Consider the following 19,876-nt stretch of genomic DNA (forward strand, 5'->3'; position numbering starts at 1 on the left):
AATGCTGGACGCAGGGGAGACCAGCTAGTCCTGCTCTGTCAACTGTAAACCACCATCCAACAGCTCTAAAGCTCTGTGGGTTTACAGGCAGGGAGCTTATCAATTAAAACCACTGTTTTTTAAACTCCTTGAAGGTAGAATAGGAGTTCATGGCATGCACACTGTGTGTTATTCTGTAATTGTGAGTCGGACACACAGGAAATCTCAGGTGAATGACAGGTGTGATATCCCCCTCTTGGTAAAAACAGTTGACAGAAGCGTCAGCACGGCTCCCGGGCCATCACTGCTGGCTCTTACATCTAAGTTAAATCTAATATTAATGACTCTACAATAGATTCAACTATAGCAAAATTGGTTTCACTCTTCATTCACAAAGCAAACGGAGCTAATTAAGGCTGTTTAACTGTTGTGACTCTTGAGTCATGATAACGGGAGGTTTTCCATGTTTTCTGAAATGTGTGTGTTTCTTTAAGCCTGGAGGAGCTACAGTCTGTATTTATACCCAAGGCTCAAAACAAGGAGCATGCCAAGAGATAAATATTAGATTAAATTTCAAACTGAGGAATGTAATTTGGGAAACAAAAACGTTACCCAGAGACCCACGCTGCAGCTTACCTTGAGCAAATACGAGAGTGATGAGTCGCAATCTGCCGTGAAACTGATCTGTATCACCCAGTGAGCGACGAAGGTGGGACCGGACCTCAGGACACCTGCGTTTAAGACAGAGAGATGCATCCATCACTCCCATAAACAGCCATGAAAACACTGGGAAATATGATTTTTACTGCCCCCTGAGCACAAAGTGACCACAGTAATTCTCCGAAATTACATGTTATATGAAAGAATTAAGGAATAAATGCACACCCTTGTTTGTTCTGTTAGCATTGCTCCTGCTCCCTGAGTAAAACAGTGAGTCTTCATCCCACATACTTTAGTTTTCTCCAAATGTTGCACTGAGTCTTAATCATCACCTTCTAGTTAGATGCACCTGAGGACACCAAAACTGCAGAGAATTCACTTCCTCAAATTAATTCAATTTCAGCACATACAGGTAGGAGCTTCCATCTGATATTCCTCAGGATTAAACCCAGAGATAATTCAGATCCATCAAACATTCATTCAGCGGTGGTTTTACCTGAGCTCTGCCATATTTTATCACTGCAGTTCATGAAAAGTAAAAAGGGGGGGGACAACATCAGAACCGAGGAACCACAGAGCTTTGAACTCTGTAATGTGTGTGTACAGTATGTGAATGCGTCTGTGTAGACTTTGTGTTCAGTGGGTGCTGTTTCTCATAAGCAGCAACTCACAGTGACAGCAAATCAATAAAAACACTATTATTGTTAGTCAAACAATATTTCCCCGGCCCTGATGAATGTCTCGGCATCAGGGTTCTGCAGCGCGGAGCTGTCAGACAGTGAGCTTAGGCAGAGCTGCCAAGACGTGGCACAGACACCGCTATTATGAGTTTACAGGGGAAGGGGATATGATGTATTATACAGCACTGGTGAAAGAGACAGACGTTCTCTGTGGCTAAGATAACTCTATTAAAATGAACAGTCAGGAAACAATCAGCTCAGTGCTTTCGGATTTTATTCAACTCACTGCATTTCCATAAAGGATTACACTACGATTGTTTTTCTGCAAACAATTTTAGTCTTTTCTCTAAAATCAGTACTTTGCACAAACGCATCTGACTAAAGATCACGACCTGCTGTTCTCTTACGTCTGTCTTTACAGAATAATCCTGATTTTTTTTTAACATTTCTGTTAATGTCTTTATCTGTGAAGAGAAATGGAAGAAAATCCAAAATTTCACCATGTCACTGATGGTAAAGGACATTCATGATACAGAAAATGTCTTCAGCCAAATGTCAAAAACACTATCAAAATAAAATGCTGATATACGATGATGTTGAGTACGGTATAACACAGGGGTGTCCAAACTGTTCCACAAAGGGCCGCTGTGGCTGCAGGTTTTTGTTCCAACCAGTGAAGAGCACACAGTGTGACCAATCAACTGTCTGAAGACTGAGATCAGTTGATTAAATGAGTCAAGTCTGGTGTGCTGCTGCTTGGTTGGAGCAAAAACCTGCAGCCACACCGGCCCTTTGTGGAACAGTTTGGACACCCCTGGTATAACGTGTCCATAATCACTCCCTCCCCTTTGAGTACACTGAGATTTTGGACACTTCAGATGTTCGCTTCATCTCTGATGGGTGCAGACTCACGACACAGTCATTTTCACATCAATAAAATGCGTCACGTTGTGTTGTGGAGTTGTTTTTTATCCCTTCATGATAAATTTTCAGGGCACTATGTCATATTCTTCTTCTTTCAGCTGCTCATGGATCATTAGCCGCGTATCCCGGCTCAGTCCTAGCACTAAGGGTGTACTGGTTTCTGCGTCCCCAAAGGCAGAGTTTGAGGAGCCAAGGATGAGAAGACAACCTGAAGACAACCTGCTCTAGCACCTGAGCCACAGCCTCCATTTTCAGGGCATTACATGTAGCCCATAAATTTCAAGATACAGACACACTAATAAAACAGCGGAGGGTAAATGTTGTGCACTATAAAGTAAACAGGAAGTGGTTTCAGATTGTACACCTCAGCCAGTAAAAGTCAAACTTTCTGACTTTAAATATTTGGGGGACATTTTTGCCTTCGTGCAGAGGTGAACATTTAGCAAAGATGTGACAGGAAATGAGCAAAGACTGAAGGATTTGATTGTTATGCTTTGATGAATAGTGTTTCCATTCCACTGGAAATACACAGAAACAGGTGAACAGAAATGCACTGGCTCTGTGTCAGTAGTGAGACACAGGAGTGTGTTTTTCTTTGTTTGAATATTATTTCTGCTGATTTAAGAAAAAGACTCCTTCATGAAACAGTGTGTTTCAGAACTGTACCTGAGGACAGGTGTCAGTGAGTCGTCATACACCTGTGGCCTGTACCGTCGTGGTTGTGGTGAGTTATCAACACGCTCTTACTGTCAGACGGCGACCAATTTGTGTTTAAGGCACAAATCATTGATTGTTTGGTCAATAGGCCAATATCACAAATCACAAATTAGCCTGAGGGAGTTTGACGGCTGTACAAACATTTGACCCTCTTCAGATCATCGGTCTCGATCAGGATCTTTAACAGAAGAAACTTCAGGTCTGTCCTAGAAGGACAAACAGATGTTACGTGTCCACATCAGAATATGGAAAATCAGGATGACACTGCTGAACTGTCGCTTACATGATAGAAGGTCGTATTTATTAAGATTTACATGAGCTTTGAATTTATGTTGTTATCCACAGAAGATTAAAAAACTAATATAAAAGATCTGAGAAAAAACTTTACACAGGCGGCTCTTTACCAGCCACCGCTGCAGATTATCAATGAACTGCAACTCTCTGTCTGATTTTTGTTTACAAACTGGTGTTCTCCTGTTGATGTGCTTACCCTGATGGACATCTATAGAAACAGCCTCCTGTGAAGTACTGACATTTATGAAACTGTTTCGTAGCCCTTTCTAATTTGTCTTCCTCCAAACTTCAGTGTGTTCCATTGAAATTTATGCTCAATCGGCTGAATTAGCCACAAATGAAACCAAACTATGTCAATGAATTCCTGCAAAGTCTGTTTTTGACAATATACAAAACCGGATACTTCTCAGTTCAATGTGGAATTTTTTCAGTAGCATTGAAAACTAAAAATATGTCCTCGTTTGACTCTCGATGGGTTTTGTAATTGTCAGTGTAAAATTCTGCCGGGACCTTGTATTATTCTGTACAGACGAGTGATAAAATGCTCAAATGTAAATGCAGAAAAAATCAAGGGGGTTTTTAAAGAGCTGCATACATGAAAAACACAGAGCCAGGTGTTTGATGGAAGTAATGAGGAGAATACTGTCACTGCAGATAAAGAGGGAAAAAAAAGAAAACACTGAGGTCCCTGGTTCATTTCCTCGACTCAATACAGACAAACAAACACATCTTTTCCTGTAAGAACCTCCTGCATTACACAATGGAAACATCTATCTGATGAGATGCTTCCCGTAATGAACGCTTGGTAAAGGTCATCATCCCCCACAGTTTAATTAACAATGTCAATCCCAGGTTTTTCCACACATGAGCCACCAACGGTAATCTGATTCCCATCCACAACCACGGCCAAACTGTGCCCACGGGCTCCGGTTTTTCTGTTTCCAAAGACGAGTAAAGCCATCTGCAACCACGCACACCTTTAATATGTGACTCAAAGCTTCATTGACTACTGCGCTCCCCTGTGGCCAATACTCAGCTCCGCCGTGATGGAGAGTTACAGCTTGCTGACAGTAGAAAGAGAGCAGTCGATCTGTTCAAAGGTCTCCGAGGGCTCCTTGGTAATCTAAACTCAAAGATGGTGGCAAACAGTTTACTGTATCTGACACAGGTTAAAGGGCTGCTCCTGTCAAACACGCTCAGATGCAACCAAATACCCGTTAAATGATCCTTAACCGTTAACAGGGCAGCGTGCTATAACAACATAACAGAAATGATTGATCAAATGGTTCAAAGACATATGATCTTTGGGGGGTAGGATCCTGTTACCATCAAACACACGAGCACAGTCATTTTCCAACAGAGCCACAGAGCAATGCCGGCATCTCACAGCCACAGGACGGCCTTTAGCAAAGACAGATGTAGGATGTAGATAATAGAGTAATTTTAATAATAGAGCAATTTTGCTAAACAACACTGTTAGGTCTTCACTTCAGCTGAGGGCTGACTTGCACAGCACTCAAGTGCTAACAGCAGTGGTGAGCCTCTGTTCATGGCTGCTGTTATCATGATGGTGGTTAGTGGACGATGACCTCAGTGACCCACACGATGCTGCCTCTCTGTCTCTGTGCTGCGTCTTTAACAGCTACGCTCAATTGGCAAAGCACCAATCTGTGAAATCACCCTAATCCGCCCATTCACCCTTCATCTCGCCTTGATCAATGGTTATCCATGGGCGAGGGGGAGCTGAGGATGGGGGGGGGGGGGGGGGTGGTATTGATGGTCATGGAGCCCAGTCAATAAATTGATCGCTTTAGTCCCTTCTATCTTTAAGACAGGCCACTTTTGTTGATTAAGGGCTTCTTGCGTTTCACTGCAGATGGTTTTCAAATATCAGCTCTTATTAAACTTGCAAAACAGGCTCAACAACAGCCCAGAAATCTCTCTGCAGGTCATGACCAACCACCGAGTGCGTAGCACACAGAGCGGCACACTTATCCTGGTGTGATGAAGCTACTGAGACGCAGAGACCGTGGAACTTTGTCCAGTTTAATACTGAAGGTATATAAAGTTTGCGGTTAAAGTCAAGTGTCTGAAAACTGATCTTACACAACAGGTCCTCTGATCATGTGACATTATCACAGAGGGAGAATAATAATTCACGTCCCTGCCCCAGTGTGACGCTGGTCACACAGCAATCATCCTTCTTTAGTGATACGTAGCGTCACACGTCATGTGAGCAGCCTCTTAGTAAACGAGGGGGCAGAGTCCAAATGGAGAAGATTTCAAACAGAAGACACTCGTCCTCGTCTGCAGACAGGCAGAGCATGAAAAAGCCTTTCGCCGTACGGAGTAAGGTCAGTGAGCGTTTTCAACGAATTACTGCAACGTGATGAAAACGAACTGTAGACAGGTTTCTGAACATCGCCACAGAACACAGACAAACATAATACACAGTGTAATGTACTCATTGTAGTGTGTGTCTGAGTCAGAATAAACCACGGTGTGTGTGTGTGTGTGTGTGTGTGTGTGTGTGGTGATGAAGGAACATGTCACCCAGTGTAACAGTGCGGTTGGCTGATGTGTTTTTAATAGTTTCTGGAAACGGTGCAGCTCAGAGGCTCAGAGGAATCAGATCCATCAGGCTTTAGATTTGTTAGTGGGATCAATTCTTTTCTGTTCTTTTTTTCACTTCTCTTTTCTTTTAATGGAATTTGTTGACAACAAAAGAAAACACTGAATATTTTTAGTCTTGTCCTTAAAGGGAAGTCGGCACTTAAGACATGGGTCAGGTCTAAGAAGCCATAATATTCTCTGACAGTTATAGATGTTCTCATAAAGTAAACGTGTCAAGTAGGATGTTGTTGGACGTGTAACTCGGTGGATTTCTTTGGCATTTTGTTCTGTGAGTACAGGAATAAAAGACGTCGGCTGGTTTCTACCTTGACACCGGAAACGCCACATGATGAAATGATGCTGCCCTGCGCGGTGATCACAGTCATCTGAAACCGCAGCATTGCATCATGGTGCAGTACACCCACAATAACCAGAGCAGCCACCAGCAGAAGCACAGCTGTCCTGACATCTCTAATTTGGACAACCTTCACTTCTTCAGTGCGCAGAGAAAGTTATGTTTGCAACTTTTGAGGGGAATCAGAAAACTGCTGTCTCTCATGGACTGGGCTGTTTTTTAAGGCTTTATTACAAGAGACAGACTCAAGCCTGAAACTCAGTGTGGGGGGGAAAAAAAAATCTATATTTCAAGATGCAACATTAAAGTCTTTTAAGAGGCAGAATGCAGTCCACCCTGCCTCCTGTAAGCCCTCACAGTCTGTAATGTCTTTGGCTCCCGGGCCCATTTCACTTGAACTTAATGTAGAATTAGCCCCAGGAAAAGCCGAGCTTTTCTTCTCTGCAGCTCCCTCGTGGTATCAAGGACAATAGTAATAGCATTTTAGGAGGAACACATTGTGCAAGAGGGAGCTGAGAAAGCATTTCTGCCTCGCAGGACAGAAGGGCCCGATGAGGACAGTGGGAGTGAAAAGCATCTGTCATCCATGTAAACATGTTACACTACAAAACAGCACAATCTCTTAAATTACAGCAGAATCTAACCTCAGAGTGTAGATCCACACTGCTACAGGAGTGAGATAACTTGTCCCCTGACGTTCAAGAAACTCTGCAAGTGCAGCTATTTGAATGTTGACTGCAGGCCGAGGGGTAAAGTCCTGCAGAGGAGGCAGCTGAGAGGGTTTGGAAACTCAGCCGCTGAAGACCGAGGCTTGTCTGTCATTTTTCACCGTCCTCCTCACATAAGCTGTTGTCAACAACACAAACTAATGGATATCCAAAGACAAGATTTCACCACGTGAATCACCAATCACGTCACGCTCTGTCTGAAAAATGGCAGCACTTCAGTGTAAGTGGGCTTTCTTCTCTCAGGTTTTAAGTTACTCTGCTCTTTCTGTGATTCTTAATAAGGAGGGATGGAGTGCTCGATGGTGTTTTTTGAATCATATGACAAATAATCCTCTGTGTTATGTTCACAAGCCTACGTGCACTCGATTGTGTCTGTGATTCACTGAATCTCAGAAGGTCCCATTCAGCTAAATTGCTAGCGAACAAAAACGAATTCACCTCGCTGCAGCCCTCAAACAAACATTACGCTAAATGTAACGACCTTTTCTCCCACTGTCCTTCGAGTTTTTTTCATGTGCTGTGTGACGATTCGCGTGGGAGAAGGATGAAGAGGGGCATTGTTTAATCCAACAACATTCAAAGACACAAGGAGTGGGTGTTTAGGTGTGTCAGTGTTTTAACTCAAGGACCTGACACACCTCTGACTCTGCGCACTGCAGCTAAATGACTGCAAATAATTAGTTTCTGAGTTAGTGGTGTGTGAGTAGCTGTGACCGAAGCCGCCCTCACAGTAAATAAAAAAAAAAAACTGTTAGATGTTGAAGTTAAAGTATTTTTTCATCACTTAGCTGATGAAAAATCTCGAGTAATAACGTTCTGTCGTCTCTTAAAATTCTCAGGTTTATGATTGACTAAAGCATTTCTGTGAATGTTAGCGTTGTTCCATAGATGTGCAGTGTTTGTTGTTATTCCAGTAATTCCACACTGACTGAGACTGAGTTAAAGTTGGTTAAACTGGACTGAACATGCTGTTGTGAGTGGTAAGTTTATGTTACTGAATGAAAGAGGATATTTCTGGGTCATTAACGTGCACCAATAAAGCTCCAGTGTAGACCTCTGTCAGTAATATACTGTGGAACAACAGTGTTTATGCAAGCCACGATAGGTGCTGCACATCAGTGCTGGTTTCCGTGGGAAACCTAACTCTGGTGTCATGGTGGCGGCTGCTTCATCCTCCTCTTCTGCCTCCAGTTTCTCCTCCTCACCTGCTCCGTCCAGTTTAAGCTCTGAGTTTTGTGCTTTTACCAACCATCTGCTGACATCTCAGAGCCGTCAGGCCGTCAGGCTCACCTGTGCTCTCATCACCACAGGAAGGTTCACCTTCCTGGACTGGCACTAAGCTGCACTTTATTACTTACTTACTTTACTTTACTTACTCTACTTTGTGTTTATATTTTCATAAGTGTTTCTTTTTTTTGTTTGTTTAGTATTTGTGTTATTTATTTATATGTGTGCCTTAAAGCCGAGAGTCTCTGCAAAATTTTGTTATGTTCACATAATGACAATAAAGACTCGTGAATCTTGAATCTTCCTGGTGATCACCTGATCTCATCATCCAGCTGTTTGCAGCTGTTTGTTAGATCTTTGCTTCTGCTCCTGCCTGTAACTGCTCTGAACAACCTTTAACTCGATTTCCAGCCCGCTCACACAGAGACTCACGCTCACTGGCCACTTTATTAGGTACAATCTGCGCAATCTAATTTAATCCAACACGACAACTCTGCTGTGAATTGTACTTTTACGAAGCTTATAAATGACCAGCTTTTGCTGACTCAGCGAGAAAGGTGATGATTCTACTGAGCTGTATTATACTGGAAGGTTCACCTCCACCTCCCGACCTCAGTGATAAACATCGGCTGTGCCTAATGAGGTGGTCAGTGAGTGTATCGGCCTGCTTTGTGTAATTCTGCCAAAAAATAAAGTTTCCTTCTTGTAAATCAATTCTGCTTAATATTTAACCTCAATTCTGAATTCCTGCCAACAGACAGCTCCTCTAATTCCAGTTTATACCACAGATCCATCCACTATGATTAGAAAAATAATCCCTTTAATAATTGACCTGCTTTCGCAGATGACATATTGAGCGCGCTCAGTATGATGCATTACTAAAAACTCTCCAATCTTTCCAAGTATCTTGCAGTGTTAATTAATATACAAACTAGTACACATCCTGCAAATGAAAGAAGGATCAATGTACAATACTGCATAATGAGTACAAGCTGTATAATGACTGCTGGTTACTTTCCCTTTGAACGTACATCTGAATGAGGTTGCGGTCTGCAGAGCATAAATAGTTGATGTGGCCTGAGTCTCACACATTCACACTGAGGGGTTTCTGAAACACGGGCGCCCCAGTTTTCGTCTTTTCTATTACGGAGACTCTCTCAGGACCAAAGATACTGAAGTGGACTGAATGAGGTGTGGGCGGTTTGATCCGCTACGGGGAATCCGCACGGTGGCCGGCATCGGTGACCTGACATGGTCGACGGACTTCCTGTGCACAGCCTTCATCGATGGCAAAATGTTTTCACGACATGGAGAACTTCATCAAAGTGATGAAACCTCAGGACGCAGGACAGCGAACACAGTCGTACACCTTCTGCTTTCTTAGTTAAGGCTACGATATCCAAATCCAAACACACAGCCCTGGACTTGAAAGGCATTTACGTCTGAGAGTACAGTCACAGAGGAGGAGGTGAAGGCGATGAGCTTCTATCAAGGTCTGCGAGAACAAACAACTGATGCAAACTCTCGACATCCCAGCAGGAACTTCTCCCCTGAGAGCGCCGCGATGTCGGCTGCGTAATTCATGAGTGAAGCCTGTCAGGCAGCCGAGCCGCGGTGAGGTATTTCTGAAGCCCCGGCACAACCCACACAACTCACTCTCTGTAATTTGTTGGGCAGGCTGGCCCCCTCCACCCACCTTTACATTGATTAGAAGCCTAAGTATGGTGCTGATTAAGCACAAGGCTTTAAAGGTTCAATCAGGAATGTATCTGACCATATAGATTTTGTGCAGACTTGCATAGTATGTTGTGGAACTATTTGACTTTGACTGAAAATACTACTTTTGAAACTTACTAGACCCATCGATCACCTAAAGAACAGGAGATATGTCACCAGGTGAACACACAGATGCAGCAGGTATCCTGTGTCGTATCAGCCTCATCATCACACCTGGGTTAGTGCTGCACCATTCACCGCATCAGAACCACGAGCCTGATTAATGCCTCCGCGCATCTCTTACATGACGACACTTCTCCGGTATTTGTATTGGCAGGAAGATATGTTGCACTGAACTAAGGGCCCACAACTTCTCCCCCCACGCTGAGTCGACATTTCACACATGACAAACTGTGCACAGGTAGAAGAGGAAGAGACAAATGTAAGGAGTGTGTGAGGCAGACAGGAGAGTACAGATTAAAATTAAATTAAATAAAAATCAGAATCAAAGCAGACGTCACGGTGAAGGAAGAACAAATACATCTATTCATAAGGTCAAAGGTCAAAGTTCACATGCAAATGTAACATGACGACTTTGTACATCCACCTGAAACATCACCCAAACACCTGGGAACCTCCACAGGAAACCCCCGTCACCACAGAGTCGTTCATCTCAATGAAACTCAGCACCCTCCATTAACTACTCCTCAAATTATTAACGAGGAGGGGTTGGGGGGGCGGGGGGTACCTGCTATTTGCTCTGACATTTCACAACATTAAATGTCGACCAACACTCTGAGCAGAAATAACCCGAGGGCAGGTCTCAGCAGTCGGAGGATGGAGGAGGAAACAACTGTGATAACAGGCTGCTGAACATCAGGAAGTTAGCATTGTCAGTGTCAGCATGTTAGCAGAGATGCTAGCGCGGCTGTAGACTCGGAAGAGCACATGAAAACCTTCGTTCAACATTTGCCCCTAAATAAGAGAAGACCAGAACGGATCAGACTGGTTTCTGTGTCTGGGTGAAAATGTTTTCTTTTATTTAAAAACTGTTTTTTAAGATTTGTTGGAGAAATTTTCAAAATCATGATTCTCATTTTGTAGAGAACTGTGTAACTCTAGTGAAGACTTAAAGTTTTGACCTTAAACAACTGCAGCTTCAGTCTGTGATAAACAATACGCGTTTGGACACAGCAGATTTCCTTTACTTGCACTCCGGCAGATGATACCGCAATCAACAGACACAGATGGATGTTTTTATTGCAATTTTGCACTTTCAAAGTAATAAGAAATTATTAACAAGCTGAAAAATGTGTCTAAACCTCGGCAGCGTTGTTGCTATACTATCGGTTTGTGCTTAAAACGCCTCGGAAAAAGAGTTGACCATGAAAAAACAAAGCTTGCTTGCCTGGTGTAATTACAAACTGAGTTTTACAGTGAGTAATAACAGGAGTAATTTCCTTTTTCAGGTTTCCAAAGGCCAAACAATTTTGAGCAAACGGCGTAAAGGCCTTGTGCCACTGTGTCTGAGCAGCAGCACAAAAACAACAAAGGTCTCTGTTCTACAAGCTCAGTCCATATTTAATGTTTTCTGTGAGAGACACACAAGTGTCTGGCTCAGACACAGAGATCTGGAAAATAATGAGTGAGAACAGTTTTCCAGAACACACTAAAACAACCACAGACAAACTGAGGACACTGATTGTCTGTTTGATTTAGTTTTTTCTTCTACAGATGCAGGTTTACAGTTTAGCCTCCTGATGCACGTGTGGTCTGTGCTGACCCAGAGGAAAACAACTCACTGTACAACTGTTCATCCTTCCCCAGTGAGAACCTGTGGTCTACACCGGCTGTAATAGTGGGAGTGATTGATGCGGACTGGTGGTTTTGTAGCTTGATACAAACACACACACACACACACACACACACACACGCACACTCACAGCAGGGTGTGCATAAGAAGCACAGTGGTCACAGTCAGCACAGATTTAAAGTACTGAGGCGAGAGCAGTGATAATATCAAGCAGAACAATTCCCCCGGTGTCTCTGGGATCATGTTTTCATCCACACGACGCACAGTCCACAATTTCCCAAGACGCCTGTTTAAGGCAGCTTCTTTTGGAAAATATCGTATTTCTCTCATACCTGGATCCACCAATCATGATTCTTCACATACAAATAGTCTGAGACTGTAAGAAACTGGAGGAACGGCTCATCCAGTGTGTGAAAATAATCCTGATTTACCCACCGAGGTGGTAAAATAAAAGGTAAAACGTGTGTGTGGTACCTCGGCCGGAGGGAAACTGTCCTGATGGCAACAGGATCATTAGGACTAAAGTTTTCTGACTCTGACAGAGTGTAACTGCCACAGCTCGGTTTGATGTCTCATCTTTTCAGCCTAATCTGTGCTTCATCATTAATGAAGGGTGAAATCTTTGAGATCAATCTGTCCTTAATAGTTTTTATAAAGAACTTAAAAGCGTTTCACAATTCATCAAAACACAATGATGAACTGCTTTGTGAACGTGAAGACGAATCTGATTCAAAAGGATTTTTATGTGATCGAGATGATCTTTTAGTTTATCTTCCTCAGAACAGAGCAGAGCTTCTGCAGTTTGGCTTCCACTCACTGTGGACGGACGGTCTGCTCTTTCATACACACCTTTTAATGTATGTAACTACTTCACCACTTTTACTAGGACATATTTAAATCATCACTGGCACATTCAGCTGTTTTCTTAAGTCACACGCCTGCATCAGCTGCTGTTAATCAATGTCCTGGTAAAAACAACATCAGAACAATGTAAAGAATATGTCAAAGCTGTAAATGTGCTTTCGCAGCACAATGGAAGAGAGAAAGCTGCTGTTTAAAAACTCAAATTACTTTTTGCCAGAAGGTATGTTGGAGACAAAGTGGGAGAAGGTTCTATAATTGAACTTTCTGGCCATCACCCTGAATTCTATGTTTGGCACACATCAGCTGAAACACATCATCCTGAACACGAAGCTTTGGGGAAGGTGGCAGCATCTCGCTGCGGGGGCGTTTCTCTGCAAAAGGCCCTGGAAGGTCTGGGAAGGTGAAGGATAACACGCCGCGCCAATAAATACAGAGAAATCCTGGAGGAAAACCTGCTGCAGTCCACGCGAGGGGTGCCAACAGGGACAAGATTTATTTTCCTGCAAGAAAATTACCCCCAACATAAAGACACATCCGCCACATGCTCACAGAACTGGCTTCAAACACCATTTTTAATGTCCTGCAGTGTTACAGACGAACTTACAGCAGCCTTTCCCAGACCTCTGCACACATCTTAGGTTTCTTACTTCTCTATTTTTTCTGATTATTTTTTTGGCATGTTTGCTTTTATTTCATTAGTGATCAGTCATTGGGTGAAGACATGGACAGGAAACACGAAAAGGGCAGCATTTCCAGATTTTGGTTTGTTTTTGAATAAGCCACAGACCCAAAACAGCAGCATGGTGGGCCACAAAACCAAAACAATGAGCTGAAAGAGACTAAAGCAGGTTTTCTGCGAGTTAACATCACACACGAGCATTTGAGCCGCTGTTAATCTAAAAACATTACTGCAGCTGTAAGTCATGGAATCACTGAACCTAAATGAAAACACATGGAGATGTAAGAGCTCTGCTGTGAAGCTCAGCTCCTCCTCTGAAGGCGTCTGCTCCCCCTCTGCCTATCGACAGACAGTAAGAGGCGTTAAGCCGAGAGGCTGTGGGTTAGTGGCGATGCTCCCCCGAGCGAGCTGGCACACATAAGACATCAGCACTATTTGTAAGAAGTCACACACAGCCCCGGAGAGGATGGTCCACTTGTCATTGAGATAAACTGGCTAATAATTGATCGTCACAGAAATGAAGGGAGGCCACTGGGGTTAAAGAAAACCCTTAAGTGAGGCTCAGACCGGAGCCGATAAAGTTTGCACACGGAATATTAGATCCCTCTCAAGCAAAACGTTTTACATTAATGATTTTATTACTGAACTCGGCTTCGGCTTTTTACTTTTAACTGAAGCCCAATTTACTTCAACGGCTTCAGTTGCTTTGTTACAGTCTTCTCCTCCTAATTTTACCTTTTTATTCTCTGGTAGACAAACTGAAAGAGGAGGTGGGATCGCCTCTGTGGGTCACTTTAATTTGTCACTTTGATCTCAGAGAATTTCAGATTACAAGTTCATTTCAACATTAATGTTTAATTTACAATAATGCAGCCAGGAAAGAAAGACGGGCCTGAGCCTCCGTCTGTGATGTCTCACTCTGATATGATTTCAGGGGGAGCTCTACGTGAAGTAAGTCTGTTCAAACCCTGCTTCCACAGACTGTTCTTCAGTTACAACTAGTATAATAAACTCGTCTCGATTTAGGCGTCTTCCCCACAAAACCTCCCCTGAAGAAATCTGCTTCTAATCTCCGTTTCTTACCAACAACAACATTTGAGAAAAGCTCTGATCTGGTTATTGAGTAAACCACAGGTTTCAGTTTTATTTAACTGGCAGACAGTTTCTTTTGCTCATGTATCACAGACTTATGGTGATGAACATATTGAACACAAACTTGATCTGTACTTTTAAACAGGAAAGTAAAGACTCATGTTTTTACTCTGGCTCTTGATTTGGATGTTAAAGCTCTTATGTTACAGCCTTAGTCTCTAAGTTTTAACCGCTGCTTTTCCTATTTATTTTTAGCCCCTTTGTTTATTTGATTGATTGTTATTTACTTGTTTTTAACAGTTTATTGTTTTACCTTACCATCTTAAGCACTTTGGGCTGTAAGTTCGTACGAGTTATTCTTAGCTGAAAATGTACTGAATGCATCTGCTGCCAAAGCACGTGCTGTGCAAATGGTTGTAACGTGTCTAAAATGTGACACGACAACAACAACATCAGTTTGGCCGTTGGACTCCAGCCTCTTGTTTTAGTGTCTACCTTCCTTTTATAAGGAGAATTATACATAACGTGCGTTTTTAAAAATCCTTCTATCCTTTTTAGCCTGAGGCTGCTGACGCCTTTGTCAAACTAAAGATTTGGCCAACTATCTGATAATTTTAAAAAGAATTCAAAAGGTGCATTATTAGGGTCAAAACCATTGAATCTCACACACAATAGCTGAATAGAGAATGAAGAAATAATTAATCTTTGATGCTCTCCGGGTCTCAGAGGACATCAACCGAAAGTGACCTGTGCTGATCCACATTTGTTGCCTGAGTAAAAAAAACGTCACTTTTTCGTTGATTAAAGACACAGGAAACTGAATTTGTGAACTTGCTCTGGCTCAAACATCACCTCTGATTCTGGAGTCATGAACTGGACCGTTCGTTGAACCGAACTCAAAGACTTTACAGGAAACATCTGTGAATTTTTACAGGATTTTGAACCATGAAAATTCCAAACAACTTTTCCTGAACAAACAGATTCATCACAGTGTTTGTCCTCAAATTTTGAACTTTTCTACGTAAATGCTCAACATCGACCTGATGGATCAGCACATTGATGCATGCAGACATTCATGGTTCCCAGACGATGAACCCTAATGATTTGATTTATGGCAAAATATCTGGAAAACTGCTTAGTGCTAATTAGCAAATGTTAGCATGCTCAGGCAGTACGATGGTTAAACCTGCTCCATGTTAGCTTTGTTAATGGAGCATGTTAGCATGCTGGTATTAAAAACAAAATGCTCACAGACTCTGGTGACTTTCAGTCTTGTTCCAAATTAACTGTGAATAAGCATTTGACAGAAATGTCCCTTTATGAGGTTTTACTCATCATGTGTATGTGGAGTTGGTAAAAATGAGCTTCAGATCAAGTTTCCTGCAGCTTTTACATTAAACTCATCGTCAGTAGATGCTGGATGATACACGTCGCCGAGGAGAAAAACAACTGCAACATACATTACATTCACGGATGCGTTGAAATGTGTTTTCCAAAAGCCAAATAAGCCAATTGCACAAATTACTTCTTAACTTCAGAGAAAAAAGTTAATCCTTAACTAATTCCAAGCAAAACCTTTAATGCTATCAGGGCTTTATCACCCATCTCCTTATTAAACGCATACACATCTACATATCCAAACCCACCAGCATTTAAAACCTCTGAGGATTGTCAGTCATAATTAGTATGTTGTTGCAGCCCTGCTGCCAACATTAAAGCAAAAGAAAGGAAATTTATCTCCAAAGTTCCTTCAGATATTCGCTTTAGAATTCACATCAGAGCACATGAAGGTGTTTCCAATGCGCAGCAGCACACGGCAATCAGCACTTTCCTTCATTAGCAGACTGAAGGTCATCTTAAGTGTCTCAGCTCATATGAAAATGCTTCAGCAGATTCTCAGCTGAAATAAGGTGCAGCAGCAGCGGCAGCCTTTAGGTTCAGGGAAGAGATCCACCATGGTAACGATTCTGCTGAGAAGTCATTCATAAAAACTAAATGAAGGTTTCAATTTAAATTAAATCCTTCATCACAAAACTTGCTTATTTTTTTATCTAATCATCCCGACTGACCCGACCTGAGGCTGGATTATCAGGCTGATCAGGGAACCGCCCCAGGCTACAGACGCTCACGTCCCATCTCTCCACCAGGTTTGGTGAAAATCAGTGCAGTATGTTTTGCGTAATCATGCTAACAATTAAACGAAGAAACAAACCAACAAATCGAAAGCTGGATAAAATTTACTCTTTTTTTTTTAACTTAAAAAAATGAAGTTAAACTCTCAGAACTGGGCGATGCTGCAAAGCCACAGATTATTTTCAATTTTTTTATGCTCACGTTTTAACATTCACACTTTCTACCGAGTCTGTGCAACACAACTTTCACTGTCTGCCTCACTCCATAAATGAGGCTACAGTCACAGCCCACTGGTACCAACTGGATGTAAATCATGAATATTCAATAATCTATAATATTCATGTCGGGAAAAAAATGTACAGAAATCTTGGAGATACTGGGCAGCAAATACCTCATCTAAAAATCTGATGTTTTAGCTCAAAGGCAGCATTAAATTTTGATTTTTTTGAGCTTTATCAAAACTTCGATGAGCAGAACTCAGCACCGACGCACAGTATCTGCTTCTGTTTGTTAGCAGCTGTCATAGAGTGGTCAGTAACTAACCCCACAGAGCTTCTCCACACACTGTTGACTGACAGAGAAGAAAGAACATCGCTTTACAATGAGCAAGTCTCGCTGTGCTCTGCTGGACTTGGTATAATCCACTATAATGCTTCCAGCTCTCAGGGTCTTCTATGAGGGAAGCTGTCAAAGCTGGTTAGACTGAAGTCGACAACTTCATCTGAAGCCCCGCTTCAGAGGAGAAGCAAGTGCACACCGGGACGGAGAGTCTGTTCATCCAGAAAGCACCGCTGTGCTCTGACTCGTGTCTTTCACCGACGGCTGCTCTCGACTTGAACGGGACAAAACAAACACAACAGCAGAATTAAATTCGTCCCCTCACTCTGCAGCCGGAGCCTGTTCAGTGTCGTGTGGTGATCTCTGCTATAATTTGGTTCCACTTGTCTCCCAGAGCAGGCGAGGTCATTACTTATTACGAGGAACATAATGATTGGGATTGTTCGTCCCCAGGCTCTCGTGTTTAATGAAAGCAGTGGGAAATGCCACAGAAATCGCACACAGATTCCAAGCTGCCATCATTTCAGCCTTTTGGGTTGCTATGGTTACTTTGCTGCGGTGTTCAGATATGCAACTTGATTTATGGTCCAGGGGCCCTGACAAGTCCCACGGCCTGAAGACCTCAAAAAACCAAGGTAAAAGTTTTTACCTGTCACAGGTGTGACGCTGCAGCAGGAGCCAGTTTTATAATGTGTTGTTTTCAGAATGTAACATGAACTGACTTTAACACAGGAAGGAAACTCAGACCTTTGCAATTAAATACCATCAAAACACTGGAGAGCTCAGTCTGAAAGAGGAAGATATTACATGTGTCTGTGTCTGAAACCTTGTTTTACTACGACTGCACAGTCGTCATCAGGCCAACAGCCCAGCTGAGGACACACACACACAGAGAAGCAAAGCTAAGCTAAGCTAACCGGGCAACGTCAACACGAATCTGTCATTTACTGAACTCAGGTCTGCAACTAACCACTGTTTTCATCATCAACTAATCTGCTGATTATTTTTACAATTAGTCAGTTACTCGTTTCAAATCAAAATCAAAATAATCAATTGATGCAATTAATTTTCTGTCGATTAATTAATTACAACAAGTGAAGTGAGGCATGAAGTGACAAACCTTTAACGTTAATTTTGATAATTAAACGGTAGAAAACTTTCCAACATCAGTGTCCTTGTTATTCTGGATCCACACGATCTCACTCAGACCAGTTTTCACTGGATCTACTTTCTGATTCCACTGGACGTGTTATGGGTTTTTTGTGTAAACTGGGTGAAACGTTTGTCAGCATCATTCTGACCTCTTTTCCACGTCTGTTCAGAAAATTGACTTTAGTCGATGTTTTCTGGGACAGAGAACATCGTCCGTGTTTGTCCAGCATGAAGATCACAGGCAAAAACCAGAACTGCAAACTAAAGCAAACAGGACGACTCCGTCAGTCTGATCCTTTCACAGGTTTTTCAAACGTTCCCTGACTGTTCCCTGTTCTACGTCTGTTCTGTCACTGCTACAAAAAGAAAACAATGGATGATTAATCAACCAATCAGTCGATCATCAGGAAATTAACTGGCAACTATTTTAATCATCTTTTACACAAAAATGCCAAAGATCAGCTGGTCACAGCTTCTCCAATGAGACGATTCGATGCTTTTCTTTGTCACGACTATAAACTGAACAACTGAGATTTTAGACTGAAAACATCAACTGAGTCTGTCGCACATTTCAGCAGGTATTTTTCACTATTTCCTGACATTTGATGGACACAAGGATTAATCGATCCATTGAGAAAATAATCCGCCTACCAACTGATGATGAGAATAATCATCGGTTTCATCTGTAAACGGGATGTAAAGCAGAGCTGTTCATCCTTTCACCCAAATGTTTCCTCATTACATCTTCATCGTGACGATTTGCTGCATCTTATTTGTTCATTATACAAAACAAAGCGATTTAAATGAACTGATGATGCAACTAATGATTATCGGTTCATCTGTTGATTATTTTCTTCATTATCTTCTCGATTAATCGTTTGGTTTATGAAATGTCAGAAATGGGAAAAAGGCCTTCACAGTTTCCAGGATGACGTCTTCAGATATTTAGTGTTTCATCACAGAAAACCAGAGAATATTCACACTGGAGAAACTGGAACCAGCATCTCATCATTGTCACATCAGCCCCTGAGACCTCAGCGTCCAATCCCCCCGTCCAACATCAGCGCTGAGACCGCTCCATCTCTCTGAGATGCAGCCACATGCTGCAGCCTCCGTCTGTTTCATGTATAATGTGTTACTTATCCATTTGCCCTGAGGAGAGAATTCATGATGTTTTGTAATGGTCAGCTCCATCACCCTCCCTCCTGTCCACTCCAAAGTACCCACCAGGCAGAACCACTTAAAAGTCTTTCATGTTGCTTTTCTTCCTGTTTTTTTTCTCCTCCACTCAGCCTTTGTTGCGGGATGAATAAGATGCTGAGAGCCGATGGGTTGCTGCCTTAATGGTCTCTCCCTTTTACCTCCACCTTATGAGCTATTTGAATTTCATGACTGATGTTTTGCCATTGCCTCATCCTGAGAATGAGAGAACAGGGCTCAAACTTCTTGACAAAGTCTCTCCATAATTCATAACAGCCCCCCGAAACCACCACCCCCCCCACCCCAAGCCCTAACCCCTAACCACAAACACACAGACACACACACCCTTCTTGGCTGTTTATGTTCTGGAACACCATAAATAACATGGCTGATTTTCATACAAAGACACGCGGCTGTGAGATTAAAGCAGAATCCAGCAAACACCTTCTCCAACAGCAAACTCCCAAAGATTAAGCCACATGAAAACGTTCC

The sequence above is a fragment of the Toxotes jaculatrix genome, chromosome 1 (assembly GCF_017976425.1).
Source record: "Toxotes jaculatrix isolate fToxJac2 chromosome 1, fToxJac2.pri, whole genome shotgun sequence".
NCBI classification, from domain to species: domain Eukaryota; kingdom Metazoa; phylum Chordata; class Actinopteri; family Toxotidae; genus Toxotes; species Toxotes jaculatrix.